Source organism: Mandrillus leucophaeus, unplaced genomic scaffold, assembly GCF_000951045.1.
Source record: "Mandrillus leucophaeus isolate KB7577 unplaced genomic scaffold, Mleu.le_1.0 Scaffold322, whole genome shotgun sequence".
Lineage (NCBI taxonomy): Eukaryota > Metazoa > Chordata > Mammalia > Primates > Cercopithecidae > Mandrillus > Mandrillus leucophaeus.
In genome coordinates, this window is record NW_012103388.1 from 2,725,997 (window position 1) to 2,742,691 (window position 16,695).

Consider the following 16,695-nt stretch of genomic DNA (forward strand, 5'->3'; position numbering starts at 1 on the left):
CGGATCGGCTCGGCTCGGCTCGACTGGAGGGGAGGAGGTGGAGCAGGCCGGGCGCATTCACGCTGGAGCTTGCGAGGAGCGCAGGGTGGAGCGCGCCAGCCGGGGTCCTCGGATCTGGCCCAGGTAGGTGGGTGTATTTGCAGCTCGGTGGCTTTGCGGGGCAGCCTGGGGCCACGGAGGACGCCGGGGGAGGGAGCGGGGAGGGCGGCCAGACTTGATCCAGGGATGTGAGTAGATCCAAGAATAGTTGGACGTGTGTGTGCAGAGTAGGGTGCAGCCGCGGGCGCGTGGGGAGGGGCGCACCAGCCGGGAGACCCTATTCTTCCCAGTGCGGGATCCTGCAGGAAGAGCCCCTGGGGAAAAAGCCCGTGGACTGATGTGTTTTTCAGCTGAATATCGGTATTAGGTCAAGAAGGGCTGGAGTGGGAGGAGTAAGACAGTGAAAGACATTATTGTCCTAAATAACCTTCCAAGTTAGTGATTTTTCGCGTGGCTCTGCTCGGGCTGACATTGAGATGAACTTACCATCCGCTGCTCAGAGGCCGCTGAAATTCCAAGAATACGAGAAGTGCATGAGCGGATTAAGGAGAGAAAGGGAAATTCTATTTGTGTTGGGGAATGGGGAGGTGGCTTTTAACTTTAATGTTTTGATGAAGGATTTTTGATTACTCATCGGCTTTCTTTGTAGCCTAAACCAGTGGGGAATCACGTTTCCTAGCGTTCAGAGCATGTGGCTAGTTGTTTTGTGCTTTCTGTTGTGCTGGATTTTTCTGGGTTTGGAGAGAGGGTAAGGAGAGGAAGATGCCAGGGAAGAGCTTAGTACAGCTTTTCTGAGTTATTAAGGCTATTAAAAGTTTCTTAATTTTAATTAGGTTCAAAGACTGAATTAAGGCATTGCTTGGCAGAAATCTTTTTTGAGGGAGAAAAATGCTTGAAATGTGTGTTGGTGGAATAATGTGTAGGCTGGAATACGGGGCGAGGTGGGGGGTGTCTAAATGTAAACTTTCTTTCCATTTTGAGGACACACCGAAGTTAATCTCCCCTCCAAGTCAAATTTGATTTTTAGCCCCTAAGCTGATGTCTTTGGCAAGGTAACTCAATTTCTGTTTAGTGGATATTTAATCTGAACATAAGACCAGGGAGCTATTTCAGCCTCTGTCCCAGGGCTACTTTTGCCAGACTGGGGTTTTAAAGGAACTTGGATCAGCCTGAATATAATTTCTGGACTCTAGTCTCCCCTCTTTAGAAACGCTTTAAAGGTTAAATTTAGGAGATTGTATTGACAGTGAAAGTGACTCATACAATTTCTTTGCCCCCAGTTGTGAGCCCTGCATAATGCGGGGGAAGTAAAAAAGCCGGTTAGGTGTTCCATATTAAAGCAAAGGTCTTACTAATATTCAAGGTAGTTTATAAATAGTATGAGCATGTTTAAATATTGTGCGTAACTGAGAAAATATTTATACAACATCATAATCTAAGTTCCCTGTACAGTTTTTGGCATTTATCATTTACATTCTTTATAAAAAGGTTGGCTAAACTTACTACTTCTGGCACTCAAATATATGACTGTTTATCAGCTTTCTGAGGATTATAAGAAATATTTTAATTCCTCTAAAAAATAGAAATTTAGAATTGTTATTCAGTCCACATTATTCAACATATATTCCTAAAATTTTCAGTTTATTTTAATATATAGTCCAGAGATACAGCTGTAAATTAATTTTGGAAGCAGCTAGGACATAAGTTATAAATAAAATGAAGTTTATGTAAACTGAAGCTGGATTTCATTGTGATAACTTTTGGGGACTTTCTGAACAAAATGCATAAGGTTTTAATTAGCATGGTGTGTGTGTGTGTGTGTGTGTGTGTGTGTGTGTGTTAGGCTTATTATGCTTGATGTGACTCAGGATCTAGCCTGATAAGTTTTTGTATCTCACAATGGTACCAAGACTGTAATCTGCATGTGACTCTATTTGTCTTATTCCGTACCATATTCCTAATATAGAATGCAGTGCCTGGCTTGTACGCTGATGAATTTTGCATGAGTTATATAGGCAGACATAATTTTCCTTTCATTTTAACTTCAGAGTCTTAAGGGTGTAACCCCTATACGTTTTTATAATGGTCCATTGAGGATTTGATGTCTGTTACTTTCTGTGACCTTTTTTTGAGTCATTTGATAAATATTTATAGATTGTTTACCTTATAAGAGACTGCAAGACCAGTCTGTCTTCGTAAAACTAGATGACTAAAATCTGTTTAGTCATCTGACTTATACGGGCATCAGGTGATGAAATACATTCTTACAGAAGGTGCAACATACCCGGAAACAATAGAAGAGGGTAAATTTTAGCAAATCGTTCATTAGGACTGGAATGAGGGGAAAGAATAAAGTCCAGTCTAAAAGATAGAAGCAGGGTCCTTTTGAAGGACTTTGTAACGTATGCTTATAGAGTTCGAAACTTATCTTGGGCAGTTAGTCACTGAAAGATTTTAATCAGATTTAATGAGATTTGCTCCTTATGAGAAGGATTAAAGAGGAACACAGGCCTGCAAACAGGACGACCAGGTGCAGGAACTCAGGAGAGGTAATCAGGGACTGAACCAAGTTAGTGACTGTGGAGAAGGAAAGGGGGATGCAGAGCAGAAATGCTTCAGAAACAAACAACATGAATCGGAGCTGGTACTGCAGGGAATGTGGGGAATGAAGGTGGAACTTTAAGTGACACCCAGGTTTATGGCACAAGTCACACTGTATAGAAGGTGATTAAGGTAGGGAATTGAGGGAATGTGGAAAGATGAGTTGCCTTTTGGACATGCTAATAGTCAAGTAAGGTTGCCCTTAGGTGTCTGATAAAAATTTGGGAATCATTAACATTGGGAGTCACCTAAGTAAACATGGTCATTGAGGTCAAAGGAATGAATAATATCACCTAGGAGAAGGCGCTTGAACAAGTTTGAAATCGAAAGATTGAATACTGATACTTAAAAGACAAGTGAAAGAAAGGGAGCCAGTGGAGATGACTGAGAAAAGGTGGCCAGAGAGGCAGGAGGAACTCTAGAACAGGGGAGATCAAGGAAGGCAAGCCACCCAGAGAACAGGTAAGAAATGAAGTATGTCCATTGTATTTGGTAGCCAGGTGGTCGTTGAAATCTTTTTTTTTTTTTTATTCTTAAAAAACCAAGACCAAAAAAAAGGGATACACGTGCAGAACATGCAGATTTGTTATATAGGTGTATGTGTGCCTTGGTGGCTGGTCATTGAAATCTTTGATGACAGAAGTTTTAGAAGCTTCATATAGGGCCAGGTGCGGTGGCTCACACATGTAATCCCAGCACTTTGGGCGGCTGAAGCAGGTGGATCCCCTGAGCCCAGGAATTTGAGACCAGCCTCGGCAGCATAGCGAAACCCCGTCTCTCCCAAAAAAATATAAAAAATTAGCTGAGTATGGTGGTGGGCACCTGTGGTCCCGGCTACTTGGGAGGCTGAGGTAGGAAGATCACTTGGACCTGGGAAGGGGAGGTTTCAGTGAGCCGAGATTGCACCACTGCATTCCAACCTGGGTGACGGAGTGAGACCCTGTCTCAAAAATAAAAAATAAACAAAAAAAACAAAGGAAGCTTGACATAAGAAACCAGATTGCAGCGTGCAAAGGAGTAAATGTGAGGGAGGTGAGGAAACAAATGATGAAGATAGACTTTGTAGACATTCATAATCTGTGGATTATTGTAATTTTATTCCTTTTTTTCAGTTCTTATGCCTTTCATTTCTTTTCGTAATTCTTAATTTATTGGCTAGGGCCTTCAGGGCAATGTTGCATAGAAGCTGAGATGGTAGGAATTCATGTTCATCCTTGATTAAAAAAAAACCAAAAAGGCATACCTCTAACTTCTAATGATTCACTGTTAAGAATGGTATTTAACAAATACCATTTACCAGAATTAAAGAGTTTCCTTTCATATATTGTTGAAATTTTTTTTTATCATTAAAGGATATTGAGTTTTATCAGATGTTCTTTGGTGTCTATTAAAAGGGTGGTATGGTTTTTTAAATTTGCTAAGCTGGTAAATGATATATTTGGACTTTTTCCAATGCCAAGCCAGCCATCCTTATATACTTGGAATAAACCTAATTTGGTTATGATGTATATCTTTAACATTCTTCTCAATTTGGTTTCCTTTGGATTTTAGTATCTATTTTAGTATGTCTGTTTATAAGTGAGATTGACCTGTAATTTTCTTTTTTTGTTCTGTCCTCATCAGGGTTTAATATATACTGACATCATAAAGTGAGTTTAGGAGTATTCCTTCTTTTGCTGTTTTGTATAAAATTGAAATGATCTGTTCCTTGAAGATTTAGAAATTTCTTATAAAACCACCTTATCTTTTTGTAAAGTTTTTTTTTAACTACTAGCTACATATATTTAATGTTTCTAGGATTATTTTAGTTTTTCTTTTTGGGTCAGTTTTGACAAGCTATATATTTTTAGGAATTCTTTTAAATTTTGAAATGTATTATAAAGATATTCATAATTTTCTTTCATTTTTTTTAACTTAGGTTGGATCTGTAATATATATCTTTCTTAAACTTTTTCCATTTTCTTTTTTCTAATACTGACTTGGATATCACCAAAGAAATTTCTTTTCAAATGAATCTCAGTCCCTCCCTATAAGTCGCATTAAAGCTTTTTTTGATTACTTTTCAATGAATGGTCTTCAGTTTCTTATCTATTGCATCTTTTTTGTAATTAAATTTTACATTTATCTGTGTCAGTTTAAGTTTTATTTTTTTCTTTAGAACAATTTATTATCCTCTGTCTTTTGAATGTGGATAATTCAAAATTTTTCCTTTCTGGATTTCTAGTTGTATATTTTGTAATTCTAGTATTTTGTAATTTTGTGAATGTATGACTGTTAGCTTTAGCCGTTGGTTTATTTTTTAGACTCTAATAATGTATTTTTGTAGCCTCCATCTTTCCCGCCTGAAGAGCGCTTTTGAATGGAGTCTAGGTAGTATACCCCTAACATTTAAAACACCTAAAATGTACAGAAGGTTTGGACGACTGCCAAGTTTTTTCTGTGAACCACCTCGTCCTGTTTCCACTGCTTGGCATTTCTGTTTCTTTTCCTCACCTACTGCTCACCTTCTTCCTCTTTTCCCCTCATACTTTTCTATTCTTGAGTGGTAGAAGAATGACCCTCCTTCCCTTGTTTCCTTTTCCACCTTTTTCCTTTCTCCCTTGTTTTCTCTGTCCTACACTTTGAGGATTTTTCCACCGTCTGCTCAACATACTCATTTCCCCCTTTCCTTCTTCTCAGAACCTTGGCCCCAACACCAAAGAGGAACAAGCCAGGATAACCTGTGTCTGGTTTTCTTTAGATGCTCAAAGGTTCACCGTTGTTTACCTCATGATCTGTGTTCTTCTTTACGCAGACCAGCTGAAGACAGAGCCAGGGAGAGTGCGGGGAAAGCCAGGGAAGAAGGCATGAATGATAGAACTCAAACCTGCTATTATGTAGGGTCCCCAGGCACAGGTTTCACTAACAGGGACCCTTTTCTTGCTCTTTGACTCTGGGCAACTTACTCCAAGGCTCACGTTCTTTTGTGTAACACGGAGTCGTTAACACAGACCCTTTCTTTCTACATCACAGGTTGCTGTGACATTCAGATGCAATAAGGGGAAACCCGTCAGTTTCCATGTTTTCTTCTGACAAAAATATCTTAAAAGGAACTTGTGCACAAGTTAGGGAGAGAAAGGGAGCAAAACTGGTTTGTGGTATGGTGTGTTGGATGAGAGAAAGCCCGATGGGAAGCAGTAGGTGGTGATGGGAATAACCAGAAGCGCAGTGTTGTGCTCAGTGGTCCAGAGAGATGCAGGGATGTCTTTGCCCTGGGAGAGGGGAGCTCAGAACCGCCCAGGCTGCAGACATGGACACGCTGTTACACACAGTGGCAGGGGAGACGCTATGCTCCGGTGACAACATGCTACATGCTATGCTGTGGTGGCATCACCTGTTCTTTTGCTTAATTATTGGCTACATTCAGGACACTGGACTTTTTTGGGTTTACTTGAGAAATTAGCCCTCACTTATAATAATATTTTCTGTGGGGGATTTTTGTTGTTGTTGTTTTTCTGGGTTCTGAACAGCTGGATTAGAAATGATTTGTGAGTATAATTGTTAGAAAATTTCTTTTTCGTTTTCTTTTTTTTCTTTTCTTTCTTTCTTTCTTTTTTTTTTTTTTTTTAAGATGGAGTATCACTCTGTCACCCAGGCTGGAGTGCAGTGACATGATCTCGGCTCACATAGACCTCCGCCTCCTGGGTTCAAGCGATTCTCCTGCCTCAGCCTCCCAAGTAGTTGAGACTACTGACATGCACCACCATGCCCAGCTAGTTTTTGTATTTTTAGTAGAGATGGGGTTTCGCCATGTTGGCCAGGCTGGTGACGAACTCTGGACCTCAGGTGATCCATCCATCTCGGCCTCCCAAAGTGCTGGGATTACAGGTGTGAACCACCGTGCCCAGCCAAAATTTCTTACTTGTGTTAGAAATTATTTAATTTTGAATATTTTATTTATTTTTATTAGTAATGTTAAGGATTAGTTGTTTAAAATCCGAAAGTCACAGAATCAGTCTTGGATTGTAGAACATCTGGTCTGGTGGTCTTCAAATGTTTTATTGGCACTGGAGGCAGATGTGGGTGCCAGTTATAGAAGACCAATGAAAGTAAAAGCAGCTGTTCATCCACTGCAGCACCTCCGTAGAACAGTTTGAAAGGGATCTGCTCTTTGTTTTACAGCAGAGCCTAGGGCCAGGAGGGGAGAGTGTCAGTTACTTGCCCAAGCTTATGTAGCTAGGAGCGGACAAAACTTAGAGTTCAATCCAGGATTCTACCTCCAAATTTAATGCCGAAGAACAGCCCAACTATATCATACACGTCTAGAACTGGGAAAATTCTTCAGACAGCCCAAGCGGATGTGGCCATCTATATAAGCTACTTTCTCAATTTGACCAAAGGATGCCACATTTAGAAATAAGATAAGCAGATGGCCAAGAGTATTGAAATGTCTTCCGATTTTGCACAGAGTACCTGTGTTCCAGGTTCTCAACAGGAAATTGCTGTCCATCTTTTTGTGAAGATTTTGCTTGGTAGAAGTCGCATTTTGGGAAAATATAGAAGTAGCGTATTTCTTAAGATTCCTTATCTTAATGTTAAACTGGACTGTCAGAATGCTATAGCCTGAACTATGTTTTCTTGATTTTTCAGAAAAATGGCCCTCACTGAATTGTAAGTTAGAATTTTTCCTCAATTTTTGTTGAAGGGCATTTCAAAAAATATTAGCCTTAATGACATGATTATTTTGCCCTCTAATACTCTTTATGTAACCCTGGATGAGAAATTAGAGCTAAGGGCAAAGAGGGAGTTTGTTTTCTCCAAGGAACAGTTGGTGGTTTTTTTTTCCTGGTGAACAATTAAAAGGGCATAATTGATTGTATTTCTCTTTCTGTTTTGGCCTTAAGAGAATTCAAAGCCTGATTTGTGGTTCATCCACAGTTTCTGCGTAGCCTTCATCACTGGTAGGTCCTGCGTCGGTCCCTATTGCCTACTGTATTGTATTTTCGTAGTCTCACAGTTTGGCAATCACTAGATTACAACATTCTCTTGTGAATTAATTGGATATGGTTGTGTCGCAGGGTGCATTCACATATGCTGATTACATTTTGGGATTTTTTTTTCTGCAAGTAGTATTAAGTAAATAGTTGCTAAAATGTTAGGAATAGGCCGGACGTGGTGGCTCATGCCTGTAATCCCAGCACTTTGGGAGGCGGAGGTGGGTGGATAGCTTGAGGTCAGGAGTTCGAGACCAGCCTGGCCAACATGGTGAAATTTTTTGCTACTAAAAATACAAAAAAATTAGCCGAGTGCAGTGATGCGCTCCTGTAATCTCAGCTACTTGGGAGGCTGAGGCAGGAGAATTGCTTGAACCCAGGAGGCGGAGGTTGCAGTGAGCTGAGGTCGCGCCACTGCACTCCAGCCTCAGCGACAGAATGTGACTCCGTTTCAAAAAAAATGTTGGGAATATATTTTTACCTTATGCTATGGTTTTATTTTATGTCAAGAATAGATACATTTTGATAATGACTTTGTTATAGATAATGTCAAGGACCCAAGTAAAAATACATGGCAAATATTGCAATGGGAGTGTTTTGGGGTTTTCCTGGTGCGTTAATATGAGTCATCCTAACTATATATTTTAGTCCAATATTTGGAGGAAAAAGTTTTAATTTTTTTCTGTTTTTGGTAAAATATACATATGGTTTACCATCGTAACTGTTTTTAAGTGTGTTGTTCAGTGGCAAACCTCACAAGATTGTGGGTGGGGAGGATCATATGAACTAGTACACCACATAGTTAGCATAGCACCTGGTGTAAAGTAAACATACATACTGACAAACCTTGGGAAGCACTGCTTTCACATATTTGCAGTGTTTTCTTCAGATAGGCATATAACCTCCTAAGTTGTCATTCCAGCACATTTAAGTTTTTTACCTCGGTTTGAGAACCGTGAAAACTCTTGTCAAAACAGAATAAAATATCAAAATTCTAAAAAAGCAAAATGATTGTCTTTCTGGGCTTAACAATGTTTACCATAGACAGGAAGCTATTTTCAGAGACAGAGCTGAAGGCATGTAAAAAGCGGAGCTGGAAATCATGAAATAAATGTGCAGTGGAATAGTCCTTCGTAAAAACGAAAGAACTGCTTATAGTTGCAACAACATGGATGAACCTGAAGAACATTATACTAATTAAAAAAAAGCCAGATACAAAAGAGTACACATCCTACATGATTCCATTTATCTGAAGTTCAAAAACAGACAAACCTAAACCATGGTTATTGAAGTCAGAGCAGTGGTGGCCTGGGCAGGGGGTGGAGAGAAGGGGGAGAGTGACCATGAAAGGGGCACGTGAGAACTTGGGGGAGAGAGGTAATGGAAATGTCCTGTATCTTGATGTGGTGCTAGTTACATGGCATATATATTTGTAAAAGCTTACTGAATCATACACTTAAAGGTATTGTATGTAAATCAAATAAAGTTTATTTAAACAATTAATTGCTATGGTGTTACTTCTGTTACATATAACTGTTTCTGGTTATTTTCATCAGCAAAACTATCAATTGCAGAGCTCCTGAATAACTTCTGAAAACAGGATTTGTTTAGATTATGATTAAACTTCCCTGCTTTCAAACATGATTATTTATCTGGTGGCGTATCTAAAACAAAACAAAACAAAACAAAACAACAAAAAACCTCTTTATTTTGAGAATATGTAAAATATACAAATCTGTGGCGAGTGATTATGTAAGAGTAAGCTATTTTTAGGTTGAAGCTTTGCAACCATGACGAGACAGGAGTGTGCTTAAATTCTCAGATTGGGCTCCCATACCAGACGTCTGAGAAAGTCATATGTTCTGCAGTGTCTAAGAGGACCTTGCAAACATCGTTTTACATCTGATGCATTGCCAATCGATGCAAAATTTGATGATGCAACTATCAGTTCCTAAGTAGGCATATTTTAAACTATTTTGCTAATTATAGAATTATGAGATGTATATGGAAGATATACAGGAGTATACAGAAAGCTATTTTAGAGCTTATAGAGAAGAATATGAAAACCAGGTCCCAGGAACCACCAGCAGGATTTTGGTGTGTCTTAGCTTATTCATATGAGTGTGCAAACACAAATACAATGCACATTGCTGTTTAATATCTCACATCATTTTCAGTAATATCAGAGTGAATATTTTGCTTTGAAAAACACCTGTTCTTTGAATTTTTTTTTTTTTTTTTTTTTTACATTTTTTGAGACGAGGTCTTGCTGTGTCGCTCAGGCTGGAGTGCAGTGGCACGATCTCAGCTCACTGCAGAGATCTCAGCTCACTGCAACCTCAACTTCCCTGGGTCAGGTGTTTGTCCCAACTCAGCCTTCCTCATAGCTGGAACCACAGGCATGCGCCACCATACCCAGCTCATTTTTGTATTTTTTGTAGAGACAGGGTTTTTCCCGGTTGCCCAGGCTGGTCTCAAACTCCTGGGCTCAAGTAATCTGCCTGTCTCAGTCTCCCAGAGTGCTGGGATCACAGGTGTGAAGCGTCGTGTCCAACCCAAAAATGTTTTTAAGGCTGCATATGATGAAACGTATTATTGTTTTAACTTCCACTGTCAAATATATGATTGGTCCTTTTACTATGTCCTTCCTATTGCTAAATGCTGTCATTTTTTTATAGCTTTATTGAGGTATAATTGATATACAATAAACGCCATGTATTTAAACTGTTACTGAATGAGTTTTGACATGTGCTTGCCCTAAAGAAGCTGTCACCACAATCAAGATAAGGAATACTTCTATTCCTTCCAAAAGTTCCTACTGCCTCTTTGTAATACCCCTTATTCTTTCTTCCACCCCTGTCCACAAACAAGTATTGATCAGCTTTTTATCACTAGACATTGGCAGGAATTTTCTAAAATTTTGTAGTGATGGAATCATATTGTATGTATTTTTGGGGGTGGGCTCTGGCTTCTTTAACTCAGCATAGTTATTTTTAGGTTCATCCATGTTGTTGAATATATCAATAGTTAACTCCTTTTTATTGCTAAATAATATTCCATTTTGTGGCTGTACCACAGTTTATCCATTCATGTGTTGATGGATATTTAGGTTGTTTCCAGTTTGAGGGTATTACAAATAAAGCTATGAATATTTGTACATACAAGTGTGTGGACCTAAGCTTTTATTTTTCTTATGTAAATACCTAGTGGAATGGCCAGGTCATATGATAAATGCATATTTGTCTTTTTTTTTTTTTGAGTTCTTTTAAACTTTGGGAAAAAATGAGATAGAATTCACATAACATAAAATTCGCTCTTTTGAGCATACAATTCAGTGAATGGCATTAGTACATTCACAGTGTGCATTTATCACCTCTGTCTTCTTCCAAAACATTTTTGTCATTCCAAAAGGAACCCTGTACCCATTAAACACTCCCTGTCCGTCTGGTACCCCATCCCCAGTCCCTGAAAACCATGAATCTGCTTCTTCTCTATGGATTTGCCCGTTTTGAACTTTTCATGTAAATAGAATTATACAATATGTGAGCTTCTGTGTCTGGCTTTCTCCCTTAGCCTAATGTTTTCGAGGTTCATGCGCATTGTAGCATGTATAATCACTTTGCCTTTGATGGCTAAGAAGTATGGTATGTATATATCACGTTGTATCTGTACATCCATTTATGGGCATTTGGGCTGTTTCTACCTTTTGGCTGTTGCAAATAGTAATGCTGTGAATGTTTTTGCAAGTATTTGAGCATTTGTATTCAATTCTTTTGGGTATATACCTAAGAGTAGGATTCCTGGGTTATATGGTGGTTCTACGTTTAACATTTTAAAGAACCACCATACTATTTTCCACAATGGCTGACATTTTACATTCCCATCAGCAGTATGCAAAGTTCTACTTTCCCCACATTCTTGTGAACACTTATTTTCTTTTTTAAAAATTGTAGCCGTTCTAGTAGGTGTGAAGTGGTATCTCATTGTGATTATGATTTGCATTCACCTGTTGAACTCATTTTTTCACGTGCCTACTGGCTGCCTTTTTGGAGAAATGTCTGAGTTCTTTGCCCATTTTTAATTGGATTGTTTGTCATCTTATCGCCAAGCGTAGAGTTCTTTACGTAATTGTGTATATATTCTAGATACTAGACCCTTGTTAGATATAGGATTTGCAAATACTTCCTTCCATTTCTTAGGTTGTCTTTTTACTTTGTTGATAGTGTTCCTTTATGCATCAAAGTTTTAAATTTTTGTTGTTTGTGCTTTTGGTGTTTTTTTTTTTTTTTAAACTAAACTGAAATTTCTCTAAATTACTTTTTATCCAAAAGTCATATTAGAATAGTCTGTGGTGCTTTATAAAAACATTACATGTATCAGTGTATTACCATCTAACAAGCAAAAAACCCCAAACCCCATAACATTATTCTAAATTAGAGATTTATATTTCTTTCACTGTAAAGAAAATGAGAGGCGGGCAGTCTGGGCCTGTATGGCAGTTTCAGGTGTTAAGGGCTGTTCCTACTGTCAAATTTTAGACAGCAGGAAGGAGGAAGGCGCAGAAAAAGAGGTATACTCTTCCCTTTGATTAGATCTACTATCCTGTGCACAATATTTCCATTCTTCTTGGCCAGAAAGTAGTCATATGTCTATAGCTGACAGAGAGATGGAGAAATATGGTCTTTTAGCTGGAGGGCAAAAGGTAAAACTTGGGACTCTTAACTAATGACGAAGGGGAGAAAGAGCTATTGGGAGAAATTAGCAGTCTCTGTCACAAGGCACAGGCCTTGTTCATTCTCGGAAATCCTGATAAAGTAGAGCATGTTCCAGGGACCATTCCAGGCACTAGGATACAGTTGTGCACAAATATTTAATGCAGAGTTAAAAAGATGTAATTTTAAAAATAGGCTTTAAAAAATTACAGAATTTTAGCAAGTAGGTAGATTTAGAATTTTACTATTTTTGTATAGCTTACACTGATTTATTACATTAAAATATGTTGGAACTATATTTAATATCTACCACTATGAGGCAATTTAGCATTCTGTTTTTAATTTTTAATTTTTGTGAGGACATAGCAGGTGTATATAAGGGATACATGAGATATTTTGATGTAGGCATACAATGTGTAATAATCACATGGAAAATGGGATGCCATTCCCTCAAGCTTTTATCCTTTGTGTTACAAACAATCCAGTTGTAAAGTGTTCAATTAAATTATTTTGACTATAGTCACCCTGTTGTGCTATCAAATATCAGGTATTATTCATTCTTTCTTTTTTTTTTCTTTTGTATCCATTAACCATCTCCACATTCCCCCCACCCTGCCCCACCACCCTTCTCAACCTCTGGTAACCAGCCTTCTCCTCTCTATCTCCATGTATTCAATTGTTTTGATTTGTAATTCCCACAAATAAGTGAGAACATGCAATGTTCATCTTTCTGTGCCTGGCTTATTTCACTTAGCATAATATTAGACAGCATCCAGTTCCATCCATGTTGTTGCAAATGATAGGATCTTGTTCTTTTTTTATGACTGAATAGTACTCCATTGCGTGTAAGTACCACCTTTTGTTTATCCATCTGTTGATGGACACGTAGGTTGCTTCCAAATCTTGGCTACTGTGAACAGTGCCACAGCAAACGTGGGAGTGCAGATATCTCTTCTGTATACTGCTTTTCCTTTTTGGGGGGACTATATCTAGCAGTGGGATTGCTGGGTCGTATGGGGTAGCTTTATGTTTGTTTTTTTCAGAAACCTCCAAACTGTTCTTCATAGTGGTTGTACTAATTTACATTCTCACCAACAGTGTTCCCCTATCTTTTAGAGATAAGCCGTTTTAACTGGGATGAGATGATACCTCATCGTAGTTTGATTTGCATTTCTCTAATCGGTGATGTTGAGCACCTTTTCATATGCCTGTTTTCCATTTGTATGTCTTCTTTTGAGAAATATCTATTCAAATCTTTGGCTCATGTTTTAATAGCATTATTAGATTTTTTTTCCTGTAGAGTTGTTTGAGCTCCTTATATATTCTGGGTGTTCATCCCTTGTCAGATGGGTAGTTTGCAAATGTTTTTTATGATTTTGTGGGTTGTCTCTTCACTTTGTGGATTGTATCCTTTGCTGTGCAGAAGCTTTTTAACTTGATATGTTTCCATTTGTCCATTTTTTCTTTGGTTGTCTGTGCTTGTGGGGTATTACTAAGAAATCTTTGCCCAGACCAATGTCCTGGAGAGTTTCTCCAGTGTTTCCTTGTAGTAGTTTCATAGTCTGAGGTCTTAAATTTAAGTCCTTAATCCATCTTGATTTGATTTTTGTATATGGGAAGAGATAGGGGTCTATTTTCTTTCTTTTGCAGATGAATATCCAGTTTTTCCAGTACCACTTATTGAAGAGACTGTCTTTTCTCCAATGTATGTTCTTGGTACCTTTGCTGAAAATTAGTTCACTGTTGAGTGTGAGAATGTGTTCCTGGGTTCTGTATTCTGTTCCATTTGTCTGTGTGTCTGTTTTTATGCCAGTACCATGCTGTTTTGGTTACTGTAGCTCTGTACTATAATTTGAAGTCAGGAAATATGATTCCTCCAGTTCTTTTTGCCCGGGATACTTTTGGCTGTTTTGGGTCTTCTGTGGTTCCACGTAAATTGTAGAATTGTTTTTTTCTATTTCTGTGAAGAATGTCATTGGCATTTTGGTAGGGATAGCATTGAATCTGTAGATTGCTTTGAATAGTATGGACATTTTAACAGTATTCATTTTCCCAGTCCATGAACATGGAATGTCTTTCTTTTCTTTTTTTTTTTTTTGGCATCCTCTTCAGTTTCTTTCATCTGCATTTTGTAGTTTTCACCATGGAGATCCTTCACTTCTTCGGTTAACTTAATTCCTAGATATTTAATTTTATGTGTGGCTATTGTAAATGGGATTGCTTTTTAAGTTTCTTTTTCAGATATTCATTTTTGGCATGTAGAAATGCTACTGATATTTGTATGTTGATCTTGTATCCTGCAACTTTACTGAATTTATCAGCTGTAATAGTTTTTTAGTGTAGTTTCTAGGTTTTTCTAAATAAAGGCTCATATCATCTGCAAACAAGGATAATTTGACTTCTTCCTTTCCAATTTGGATGCGCTTTATTTCTTTCTATTGTCTGCTGTAGCTAGTACTAACAGTACTATGTTGTATAATAGTGGTGAAAGTGAACATTTGTTGTGTTCCATATCTTAAAGGAAAGTCTTTCAGTTTTTCCTCATTTAGTATGATACTAGCTGTGGGTCTGTCATGGCTTTTATTATGTTGAAGAATGTTCCTTCTATACCCAGTTATTTGAGGGTCTTTGTCATAAAGGGATGTTGAATTTTATCAAATACATTTTCAGCGTCAGTTAAAATAGTCATATTTTTTTTTCATCAGTTCTGTTGATATGATGTATCACATTGATTGATTTGCATATGTTGCACCATCCTTGCATCCCTGGGATAAATCCCACTTGTTTATGATGAATGATCTTTTTAACATATTGTTGAATTCAGTTTGCTAGTATTTTGTCAAGGATTTAGGCATCAGTATTCATCAGAGAATGAATATTGGCCTGTAGTTTTCTTCCTGTGATGTCTTTGGTTTTGGTATCAACATGTGGACTCAAAAATCTGTGACAGGTCTCAGTTAATTTAGAAAGTTTTACCAGGCATGATAGCTCACGCCTGTAATCTCAGCACTTTGAGAGGCTGAGGCGGGCGGATCGCTTGAGGCCAGGAGTTCGAGACCATCCTGGTCAACATGGTGAAACCCCGTCTCTACTAAAAATACAAAAATCAGCCAGGTGTGGTGGCTCACGCCTGTAATCCCAACTACTTGGGAGGCTGAGGCAGGAGAATCACTTGAACCCAACTGCTTGGGGAGTTGGGGAATCACTCCCAACTACTTGGGAGGCAGAGGTTGCAGTGAGCAGAGAGCGCACCACTGCACTCCAGTCTGGGTGACAGAGTGAGACTCCATCTCCAAAAAAAAAAAAAAATTTAGAAAGTTTATTTTGCCAAGGTTGAGGATGCGCACCCATGACACAGCCTCAGGAAGTTCTGACAACATGTGGCTGAGGGTGGTCAGAGCACAGTTTGGTTTTATAGGTTTTAGGGAGACGTGAGACATCAATCAACATATGTAAGATGAACATTGATTGGGTCTGGAAAGGTGGGAAGACTGGAAGGAGGCAAGAGGCTTCCAGGTCATAGGTAGATAAGAAACAAATAGTTTCATTCTTTTGAGTTTCCGATTAGCCTCTCCAAAGGAGACAATCAATGATGCATTTATCTTAGTGAGGAGAGGGGACACTTTGAATAGAGTGGGAGGCAGGCTGGCCCTAAGCAGTTCCCAGCTTGACTTTTCCCCTTAGCTTAGTAATTTGGGGGCCCCAAGATTTGTTTTCCTTTCACGGCTGTAATGCAATGAGTTTGAAAGTATTCCCTTCTCTATTTTGTGGAATAGTTTCAGTACGATTGATATTAGTTCTCCTTTAAATGTTTGGTAGAATTCAGCAGTGAAGCCTTCAGGTCCCAGGCTTTTCTTTACTGGGAAACTTTTTGTTATGGCTTCTATCTCAATACTTGTTATTGATCTATTCAGGTTTTCAATTTCTTCATGGTTCAATCTTGGTGTAGGTTGTATGTGTCTAAGAATTTATCCGTTTCCTCTAGATTTTCCAATTTATTGGCATGTAGTTGCTCATAGTAGCCACTAATGATCCTTTGGATTTCTGTGATATCCGTTGTAATGTTTCCTTTTTCATCCCTGATTTTATTTATTTAGGTTTTCTTCCTTTTTTTCTTTGTTAGTCTGGCTAAAGGTTTGTCAATTTTGTTTATCTTTTCAAAAAACCATCTTTTTGTTTCATTGATCTTTTGTATTTTCCTCACTTCAGTTTCATTTATTTCTGCTCTGATCTTTATTATTTCTTCTGTTGATTTATTCTACTGATTTATTATTTCTTCAACTGATTTGTTTTGCCCTTGCTTTTCTAGTTCTTTAAAATGAATTGTTAGGTTATTTGTTTGAAGTTTTCCTTTTTTTTTTTTTTTTTTT

General features: G+C 38.3%; 1 protein-coding gene across 3 annotated transcripts in view; it reads left to right on the forward strand.

Moving 5' to 3' along the window:
• OSBPL1A (oxysterol binding protein-like 1A) overlaps window positions 1-16,695 on the forward strand; it is a 240,199-nt gene that overhangs the window by 123,198 nt on the left and 100,306 nt on the right. Inside the window, exon 1 of one of the 3 annotated variants that reach the window (XM_011988067.1) lies at window positions 1-123. The exons of the other annotated variants lie outside the window; for them this stretch is intronic. The gene's annotated coding sequence lies outside the window, so the exon portion shown is untranslated. The remainder of the gene's footprint in view (window positions 124-16,695) is intronic. 3 annotated transcript variants of the gene reach the window in all.